General features: G+C 27.7%; 1 protein-coding gene across 1 annotated transcript in view; it reads left to right on the top strand.

Annotated features, from left to right (window-relative positions):
* The window catches only part of Toll-6 (Toll-like receptor 6), a 43,945-nt gene extending 36,946 nt beyond the window's left edge, over window positions 1-6,999 (top strand). The window contains exon 2 of the mRNA XM_014435591.3: window positions 6,821-6,999. The gene's annotated coding sequence lies outside the window, so the exon portion shown is untranslated. The remainder of the gene's footprint in view (window positions 1-6,820) is intronic.
* The last annotated feature ends 504 nt before the right edge of the window (window positions 7,000-7,503 follow it).

Here is a 7,503-nt window from a genome sequence, read left to right as displayed (position 1 = left end):
AAAAAAAAATTGAAAATAAATAAAATTTAACGAATATTAGCAAAATTAAATAAAATATAAATGGCGTTGATGACCGATGAAGTTTGGCGCCACTAAAAAAACCAAACAAACAAACAAACTATTGAAGAAATTATAGTACATTATAGTGTAAAATTTGGAAATTATTTTTAATTCAGTAACGATTCAATAAGAAAATATAATTGTACTAATGCGTATCAAAAGGTTGATTAATTAGTTTACCTTATTAATTAAATAATTTGTAATATATAACTATAATACTAATGACTTTGTTTTTAATTTTTCTTTTATACAGTAGCTCTACTCTAGGATAGAGAAGGGATCAATTTAAAAATGTTATTATATACATTCAGAATCATGTCTTGCACAATTATTAATGTAATAATGATTCAAACATAAAAATCCAAATAATAAATTATTTTTCAAAAATTAACGTCAATAACCTAAACTACCTTAAACTTTTTTTTCCATAAACTGTCTGTTGGTCGTGAGTATTTTTTTCGTAATTTGGTTTTTCAGCATTTTTTTATAATTCAAATTACACTATTATTTCAATTTATAATGTATTCAAGTTAATAGTAAGAAATACGTATAATAAAGAGTGATATAATGTTTTGGAGTGGTGTCGTTATGAATTATTATTTTATGTGTATGTTTTTCCTAAATTAAAGGATACTAGTAAAACAAAATTCACTCCTAATAAATTTAAAAAATAACGATTATTAAAAAGTTTAAGTTACATAATAAAAAAAAATTAATTTACATTTACTAAATTGTAATTTTAACTATCCATAGTACATATGTCGTAAGGCGCTGTACTAACAACTCCAAGATCCCGGGTTCGAATCCTGCAGTAGCAGGTTATTATTTATTCTGATTCGGCACTGTGGGTTTGGGGAGCCCTCTGGTGTCGATTCAGTCTCATAAAGAAGGTACCCATTATTGGGAAAAAATCTGGCGAGATCATGAACAAACCACATATCATTGTATAACTATATTTCATGTAACAGTATTTCCTTCCAAAAGTACTGAACCCCTCCGTGCATTCCTGGGTGGTATCTGTAACAGATTTTCTTTTTAATTGTGAGTAAAATTAACCAGGTGTAACCAATGCTAAATTAATACTAGAAAATTTATATGGCATATTTATGTTAAAATTCCGTTTTATATTTATTGCATTCTTTACGTATGACTAGGTCCACTATTAAGTAATCTTAATAGTATACCATTAGTAATCTAAGTTAAGTAAGATATCTTTAACTAGCTGGTATATGAGGGCTGAAATGGTAAAGTTTTTAAGATCAGCAAATTTTATCATCTCCCTATAAATTAAACATTTTTAAGAAATTTTCAGCTTTCCCGTATTCCGTAAGACGACTAAGTTTATAGTTTTGTTATTGTATTCTATTATAATATTTGTTCTGACTTTTAAAGAATTAATTTACATAACGCTCGACATTTTGTATGTTACTGTATAAATTTCTTGAATGTCGGTTTTAAAGACGCTTGGTAATTTTTTTTGTTTTTTTGAAACGTAGCTAATTTTATTAGTTACTTTACAGCTGAATTTTTTATAAAATTTCTTATTTATTACATGCAAAAATCGGCTACTGATAACAATCGTGAACAAGTACAATTCGCAATTTTTGGTATATTCACCAAAACATTGAGTTTTTAAAATTTCAATGAATAGTAAAACATAAAATTAAAATTAATTAAGATGATAAAGATAATTGTGACAAGAGTTTATAAGTTGTGAAGATAGGGCATTCATATATCATAGACTAGCCTACAAGTGAAAAAGGTCTAGCCTAAAACACATTCAATAAGATTTAATAGCAGATTCAATAACCTGTAATTGGAGTCAAGTCAAACATGAAGCCTCCCTCAAATCCGATATCTGCTTTGCAACAATACGAGAAACGTGCAATAGCCGAACAAAGGAGAGCCAATGGCGTAAGTTTATTAGCCGCTTCAATTAGATGATTGGCCGAGCAGAAACAGGAGGTAAGTAATTGGTTGTCGGACAATCCCAGAAGCAAATGGATTAGCCGCAATCATCCGTCCCAACATCTATGTCCCAGTCGAGAGGACAACTCTAGCACAAAGGAATACACGGCGAGCTCTAGTACGACCCACTGTCGACACTCATGTCCGGTTGAACTTATAATAATCATTGAATGTAGGTCTTGGGTTATTTCAAAACGGAATCCTAATTCGTTAACTAGATTCTAAGCATGAATAAGTAAACTTTAAAAAGTTTGGTCACAACTGTAAATTTCAGGAGAGAAAAAATTAGATTTTGAAAAAACTATTTAAAGGTTTGATATTTATAAATTAAATGTTTCATTTTAAAGTATAGTAAACGATTCACAAGGGAATATTCTTTTTTGTCTGCTACAAATTTATTATATAAATAAATATTTAATTCTGATTAAATAACTAAATTTAAAAAAAAACAAAAAAAACACTCAATCACCTTTTCAGAGTAGTAATAACACATAAAGGGAAATAAAGTACCATTATTATGAATTATATTTTCCCCTTTATGGGCTACCCTAAATGACCAATTTAGTTCCTTTATGTATATACATCTTGCATATTATTAAAGGCATACAACACATGATATTAAATGTTGTCACTAACTTTATTATTGGTTTAGAAATTTATATATATACTGAAAAAATGGAATTAGTCAATGGATTATGCATCAATTGTAGCAATATTTTCAAATCGCGGAGCTTAAGACTAAGATCTGCACCTACCCCTTAAACTTTTCTTCTTGGAGTATGTGCATAAGTTACAGAAGTACTGTATTCAACCCAAAATAAAAGGCCTAACATAGTATTTTTCCTGATGAATAAGTATAATTTGCCTATAAAAATAGTTTCTTTCTCCATGCTTTCCTTTTACCCTCTTGGTTTTATTGGTTTAAATTTTTATCGAGCTTTGAGCCCGTTAATTATAAGAAGAATGAAAGTCGTTTACGTTTCAGTTATTAGTGTATACCGACTAAGAACTGAAACGTAAATACTTTTTTCAAAGCAATCGGTATCTAAGAAAAATCAATTCAAATAAAATAATATTAGTATGATGTAATTATTATTTTTTTTTAATGATTTATTATTTGTTTTTTTTTATTTTTTAATAATTTATCTTTATTATTTATACTGACAGTTATAAATTAATTACAACATTGTAATAGTTCTTTTGCACGAGAATATTTCCCGCCATTGTTAGTTGTAATAAATGGATCAAACTGTTATATAATAACCATGTATGGCCCGAACTAGAAATAAAGAAATATAAAAAAAAAATACATATATTTGATATTTATTATTTAATTTAATTTCTGTTACTTTATGAAACTTTGTATAAGTTTTGAATTAATGTACAAGATTATTCAAGTATAAGAACTGTACATGGCTTCATTTCACTTTTGTACAAGTTGACTGCTCAATGATGGAACTGCCGTGAATAAGTTTTTTTAGTATTTAATTTTTCCACGAGACGGCAATAAATCCAGCTACAAGAGAAAATACTTTGCTAAAATATTGATCCCATACCTCCCTCGGATGTTGAAGAAATAAGAAGAAAGGCGGAAGGAAAAAGGATACCTATAAAAAAAAGGAAAGTAGATGAACGAAGGAAAACCACAAAAGTTGTAGAAGAGAAAAGTTGGCCGTAGGTGGGGATAAAGAAGATTGGTCTCTGGATGTTTGTCCTATCAGTCCATGTTTGTCGCCCGCTAGTCGGGAACAGTTCCGTCCTGTCTCCGTCAAGGGAATTTGTGTCAGCGACTGGTCGCCGGCTAGTTCGAAGGCTTCAACCAAGCCTTCCTTATGCATCGTGTATTGAATTTAATAGCTTTAAAATTCTCACACGTAAAATATCTACTTCAAATGTCCATAGACTAATTCGTCCAAAGTTAACAAATATTGATATATTTTGGAAACACGTACCGATAATTAAAACAAAATTGGTGGGCGATAAAACATATATCTATATACTTCTAATTAATTAAATCTCGTGGAGTATAGGAATACTGGGCGATCATCACATGGAACGAAAGATTAAATTTGAAACGTTTTTGATCCATTCGTTTAATGTACTGTGTATCTCTGACAACTTTCATACATTATACAATCAATAGAAATGTGTTATCATTTTTACATAATTCTATTAAATATGATGAAACATATACTTTAATAAACACATACTTCTTTTGATTTTATTTATTTAGAAACGTTTTCGGTATGTATTCACTCTTGTGCAATATGATTGGTGGATGGTTTTTTTAATAATTAATAAATTTTATTTTTGGGCGATTAATTAGCCTCCTTACTCAAATCTTGCAATTTTATCGATTGTACATCAAGAAAACAGCCCTTCAACGTTTCAGATGGTTCAGCTAACTTCAGCAGCTAATTCTAAAAAAATAGTACCACTACATAATTAATAATTTTTATTATAATTGCGATATTATGTATGGAAATTGGTATTTAAAAACTGATATTTTTGATAAAATAACTATTGTTAATAAGTATACTTATTGTTAATAAAAACTTTTAATATTACTTTATATAAAAGTGGTCATAATTAATTCTGGATTTTCTTGTTAGGAACTCTGGTAAGTCAATTTCAATAAATTTTTTGTGGTTAAAGACTTCCAAAAATTGAATGTTTTTATTTTATATTTTCTTCTTTTGTTTTTCAACGTTTCGAAACTACTGTCCCATATTCATGTACCTTAATAAACCTACAAATAATAATTCATTTTAACAACATTTTAATTTTGTAGTATAAAGTATATTTAATTCATATAATTATATTTACCTCATTTTTCAAACTTTTAATTTCACTACGAAAAGCATTTCATCTACAAAAAAAAACATGTCTGAAAAAATTGTTTTACACTGTATAGAGTTTTACACTCTGTAGCACAAACAATGCTCTATAATAATATAGTATTATTATGTTTGTCATATTATAGATAGACTAAACATCTAAACATAAAAATCAGAGGCAATAAGTGAATGTAGAATAGTCAAAAAATCATAAAGTTTAATTTAAATTACAAATTGATAAAGTGGGGCATATAAATAGGGTGGTAACCAAACAGCACACTGGGCATGAGATAAGGTCCAAAGAGGTAGTATATAATAGGGTTATTCATGATCTTTGGTTTAACATGTTAAAGCGTGTTAAATGGAAAAACTCATGTTAAATCGAAAAAAATTGCCTTCTTTTACCGTGGTAAAACGAAATAACATTTAACATGGCTGAGAGTCTGTTACTTGGTCTGTTAAATGGAGAATGACGTCACACAATAGACCAGTTGAGATCGCTGCCATTTTTGTTGTTGTGACAGCTCAGTTCTTTCGTGTGTTAGTGGTATTTATATCCCTGTTATTAAACCAGAATGGATAATTTTAATGATACATTTGAGAAAAAAAAACAATGTAATTTCATTCTACTATCCGAAAATTTGTAAACGCTCGCCAGATAAAAATCTCACTATATGAACCATGTAATTATTCTTAGGGGACATATGTCCCAGAATAAAGTTATTTTTTCATTTCATTTCATAAGCTAAACTTTCACACAAATTCCACTTTTCACTCACTCTAGGCATGTTGTAATTAATTACTTAAATCAAAACTGAAGTAAACAATAACATGAGGGTCTGGAAGGAAGGTTATAAACATAAAGGCTTATACAACAAGTTGCTGAGAAAATCCGCTAGGGGCTCTTATGCATTTAACGTTTAACATGACTTCAAATAGGGCTGCTCACAATCTTTTAGTTATAACATTTAACACAACATCATGAATACCCCTAATATAGAGCTATGTGCTACAGAGAGAGGAGAATGCAACAATAATGAATGACAATGAATTAAACAGTGTAAAACAATTTTTTTCAGCCATGTTTCTTTAGGATATGACATGATTTCCTTAGTGAAATTAAAAGTTTGACAAGAATAGGGTAAATATAATTATATGAATTAAAAATACACATGGATGAGAATTGTTGTTGAAATGTATTATTATTTGTAATGAATATGTGACAGTAGACCCGAAACGTTGTAAAACATAAAAGAAAATATATAATAAAATATATTCAATTTTTGGGAAGTTTTTAACCTCAAAAAATTGATTGGTCAAAAATAAATAATGAAATTACAGAGTAATTGTAGGTTGAATATATGGATATTAAAGCCGAACGTACCAAATTGTAATGACCTGTTAGTAAGGAAACTTATAAAGAATAATGACCAGAATATTATGTTTACTAACATTTCTTAAAACACATAAAAACATTTTGGAAAGATTGTTGATAGATCGTATTTAATTTATTAAAGGAAGATGGTCCATAAAAAAAAAGTTTATTTACTATTTCAGATATTGTGACCGCTCCCGGACTAAATTCCTTTTATTTTTAATATTTCATTTTTCTTCTCATAGGTTTTCAGTTGGGTGGACAATTACGCGAGGAAATTATTTATATAGTTTGATCTATAAATAATTCCACCAATCTATTATTCATTATTTTTTTTTTTATTAGACAATATAAATCTCAATGTAAACCGTTTTATTCAATGCAGATGACCAAAAACTAAACCACTAACATGATATATAACCAGTTAATTAAATGATATGTATATATTATTATTTCTTTTATTTGAGTTATTTATTTAATCTTTATTTCTCATTTAATTTTTTTGTTTATAATTTATTCTTAAGTTTGCTTTGTTTTATTCATTTATTTATTTTATTTTTGTTTCTTTCTGTCTGCTCAGGTATCGCCAGGGAAGAGGGCGGCTTAGAAGAAGTGACGATTTCTGTGATACTACATTAACATATTCTTGACTGTATATTTTTCATTAAATTAATAAGGTTGAAGTTTTCCTATTTAAGCTTTGTTATATGGCATGCTCTAGTCAATTTTTATATTTTATGTTATTTACTTTATGTAAATACGTTTTGTAAATATGTTTATATTTAAGATAAAATTAAATATTGAATTTTAAATGTTTTTGTTTACTTTTATTTACAAGACCATTGTCTATTCCCTAATAAGTGTAAGTGTATGAAGTAGTAGACAATTGAATTATTTACATTTATTATTATTCTAATTGCCAGGATTCTCTTGAAGAGCAAAAATTATTGCTGGTAAAAAGGGCTTCAGTTACTTATTTTACAACAATAATTAAATCTTATTGACATGATAAGTAATTTAGAGAGGTAGAAATAAAAAAATTTGTATTAATGTATTAGGTTGATATAAAAAAAATGCTTCCTGAATTATTTTTTATGTCATCTATTTATTCCAATGATTTCTCTGGACTTTATAAAACTTAAATAATATATTTTAATAAGTCAAACATTATTTCCAACCAACAACATAACTAGAAAAATTAACTAAGTTAATTTTAAATAAAAGTTAATTAGAAAATATTTATTGTTTCATTGATTGATTCAT

Source organism: Halyomorpha halys, unplaced genomic scaffold (genome assembly GCF_000696795.3).
Source record: "Halyomorpha halys isolate HHAL.00 unplaced genomic scaffold, Hhal_1.1 Scaffold1627.1, whole genome shotgun sequence".
In the NCBI taxonomy this organism is placed as follows: Eukaryota; Metazoa; Arthropoda; class Insecta; order Hemiptera; family Pentatomidae; genus Halyomorpha; species Halyomorpha halys.
This window is presented reverse-complemented; position numbering and strand designations above follow the sequence as displayed.